We start from the raw sequence: 2,322 nt of genomic DNA, 5'->3' as shown, positions 1-2,322 counted from the left end.
TCTTCTCTCTTCTTCCTCTTCCTCTTCTTCTTCTTATTCCTCTTCTTCCTCTTCTTCTTCTTCCTCTTCTTCTTCTTCTCTCTTCTTCTTCTCTCTTCTTCCTCTTCTTCTTCTTCCTCTTCTTCTTTCCCCCTATCAAATGACTACTAGCAACCCACAGGTAGCAATCTAAGGTTTTGAGACAAATATTAGATACAAGAGAGGAACTAGGGTTTGAGAGGAGATGGTGCTCGCGAAGATGTTGATGGAGATTGACCCCCTCTCAAATGAGAGGATCGTTGGTGATGACGATGGCTTCAATTTCCCCCTCTGGGAGGGAAGTTTCCCCGGCAGAACAGCAATGCCAGAACCTTAGATTGCTTTTGCCCAGGTTCTGCCTCGGGACGGCGGCGGTTCGTTCCGAAAGCTTCCTCATGATTTTTTCTAGGTCAAAAGCCTCCATGTAGCAGAACATGGCCACCGGAGTCCTGCCAGGGGGCCCACAAGCCCTACGGGCGTGCTCAGGGGGTAGGGTGTGGGGACCCCGACTGATAAGTCATGATCACCAAATGCACGTGTATAGTGATCCCAGAGATCAATGCTCACTGAACACACATAAGCTGAATAACAAGTGTCTTACATCCATACATACCGTCTTACAGAAATTATGTCCATTATGGTCAAGTCTTACATTGATAAAGCCATAAGGGATGAACATCTAATAAAACGCAAGCAGCGGAAATCTTCGTTGATAAGTATAACCCATGCCATCTGCCTTAACCCTACAGGCATTATGACTGGGAGACGTCCTAGTTTGCATGTTCGTCTCCAAAGGATTCTTCCTTGAACTCCTGTTCTTCCATGCCTGGCCAATTAAATAACCAGTGGCAAGCCAATGAGTACTTTGAATGTATTCGAAAGCAACCCATGTTTTGGTTCAAGGTACAACAATGCATGATATAGGTAAATTTTTGCAGAAAGCTAGTTTGTGAGTGCTACGACATGTTCCCAAGAGCGGTTACCGAACTGTCCTTGACCATGGATACGGCTATTCGAATAGTTTGACACTCTGCAGAGATTGCACACTTTGCCCACAATATCCGAGAAGCATTCGTGTCATTCACGATCCCCAGTACCTCAAGTACTCAAGGTAAGCACCCGATCACTACCTTTCCCTAGCCGCGACTAGCAAGGTGTCTACACGATTGGTAATAGCCCCCATGCCCAACATTGTCAGATAATAAATTATTTTTGTGGAGCCATGCCCCCATATTCATCACATATCACAAGCACGGGGTACCAATGGTGTGTCCGATGCCATGTAAAAACAGTTATGGCCGCCCTTCTTGGCTCACACGGCACTCCCGAACAACCAGCCAACCACACCAACAGGGATTGTTGGGTGTTCAAGCAGGCAGGCAAGTTAAGTGCCGAAACCAGAGACAAGAGGCTGCATAGCGATGACGAGGAGGAGCCCCGACTGCCGAACAACAGAGGACATAAGGGCTTCCCCCCGCAAGTGCGGACGGTGAACATGATATACGCAACCCATATCCCCAAAAGGGAGTGGAAGCGTGCTCTCAAGGACGTCTATGCGTTGGAGCCAGTCGCCCCAAAATTCAACCCATGGTCCTCCTGCCCGATCACTTTTGATCGAAGGGACCACCCCACTAGCATTCGTCATGGCGGATTCGCCGCATTGGTCCTAGACCCAATCATTGACGGATTTCACCTCACTAGAGTCCTCATGGACGGCGGCAGCAGCCTGAACCTGCTTTATCAGGATACAGTGCGAAAAATGGGTATAGATCTGTCAAGGATTAAACCCACAAAGACAACCTTTAAAGGCGTCATACCAGTTGTAGAAGCCAGCTGTACAGGCTCGGTTACACTTGAAGTGGTCTTCGGATCCCCGGATAATTTCCGAAGCAAAGAGTTAATCTGCGACATAGTCCCATTCCGCAGTGGCTATCACGCCCTGATCGGACGAACCGCATTCGCAAAATTCAATGTGGTGCCGCACTATGCATATCTCAAGCTCAAGATGCCAGGCCCTCGCAGAGTCATTACGGTAAATGGAAACACCGAACGCTCTCTCCGAACGGAGGAGCACACGGCGGCCCTGGCGGCGGAAGTACAAAGTGGCCTCTCAAGGAAATTCTCCAATCCGGATGTTACACGTCCGGACAACGTCAAGCGCACCCGAAGTAACCTACAACAAAACCGGCTGGCACGTTCCGAGCAAGCATAGCAGTGCGGCCCCAACCCCAGCCCTCGCCAGATGGCGATAGCGGTACCACGCGTACATAATTACGCTTTGGAAATACCATGGGCATAAGGGGA

This window comes from Triticum dicoccoides, chromosome 3B, assembly GCF_002162155.2.
Source record: "Triticum dicoccoides isolate Atlit2015 ecotype Zavitan chromosome 3B, WEW_v2.0, whole genome shotgun sequence".
Lineage (NCBI taxonomy): Eukaryota > Viridiplantae > Streptophyta > Magnoliopsida > Poales > Poaceae > Triticum > Triticum dicoccoides.
The sequence above is the reverse complement of the archived record's forward strand: the minus strand, read 5'-3'. Positions refer to the sequence as shown.